Source organism: Cyprinodon variegatus, unplaced genomic scaffold (assembly GCF_000732505.1).
Source record: "Cyprinodon variegatus isolate N-32 unplaced genomic scaffold, C_variegatus-1.0 Scaffold1080, whole genome shotgun sequence".
NCBI classification, from domain to species: Eukaryota; Metazoa; Chordata; class Actinopteri; order Cyprinodontiformes; family Cyprinodontidae; genus Cyprinodon; species Cyprinodon variegatus.
The window spans coordinates 41,942-43,047 of record NW_015151533.1 but is presented as its reverse complement, the minus strand read 5'-3'; positions in this window follow the sequence as shown (position 1 = coordinate 43,047).

The window sequence follows — 1,106 nt, the reverse complement described above, 5'->3', positions numbered from 1 at the left end:
GTGTTCTGTCAGATCAGCATACTCACAGTCAATACGCATGCGCAAGACGTCAGATTTATGTACGATATGCTAGTCCCGTTTATCCCTTTAGTTTATCCCCGTTTATTCCTTTAGTTTTGTACAGAAACTAGACTTTAAACTACTTAGACAGCCATTTATCTCTTTAGTCATGTAAAAAAAAACAATTTAACCTAAGATCTCCACACGCTTAAAAAAACATCAAAAAGTAATCAAATTGTTCTTTTGTACCCGACTAAAGGGATAAACGGCAGTTGACTAGTTTAAATAAGTGTTGCACCAATGCCATTTTTGGCCCCGATACCTGGCTGTGCAGTATTGGCCGATACCATCTGTTTGAAATGGATGTGTGTCAATATATGAAGAACTGCAGACTACTTGGATGTAGAATAATTTCCACCATGGCTTCATGTCAAGCTGCTGCCTACCTTTGTGAAGCAGGAAACAGATTAATACAAAGTGAATCAAGTAGAACGTTTTATTGCCTACCTGGTATGGTTGACAATAGTTGAATAAACTTTTGGCTCTAAAAATGGTATCAGTGCCCTATTTGTTGGTACTCGCCGATACGATACCACCATTTTAGTGCTGGATCGGGGCCCCGCCCGATACTGGTATCGGTATCGGTGCAACACTTGTTTAAAGCGTATTTTTGTTGCCAAACTAGATGGATAAACTAAAGGGATATAGGGGGTATTGACTGTGGGTATGCTGATCTAACAGAACAACGGCCATTTTTGCCTAAATATGGTAACAACCCACTCCTGACATCTTCCTGCAGTGACGGCACGGCCGATACCGCACCGTGACGTCACAAACCGGTAGGTGGCAGTTCTTTGACAAACATGGATGCCTCCAGTAAAGCACATTCACATGAAAATTACTCTGAATGAAAAAACTTATCATTTATTGAACAGGATGTAATAATTTCATATTTAAAGTACTTTCAGAAGTTTAAATTCTGAGCATGACTGGACTTTTCCTTTAACGCTTTACTGAATAAAAGTCTGCCTCAAATTACCTGCTTTTGCTTGATGCACTTGATGACTGTTTTTTGTTTTGTCAGATTGAATGAAAAGAGGGAAATA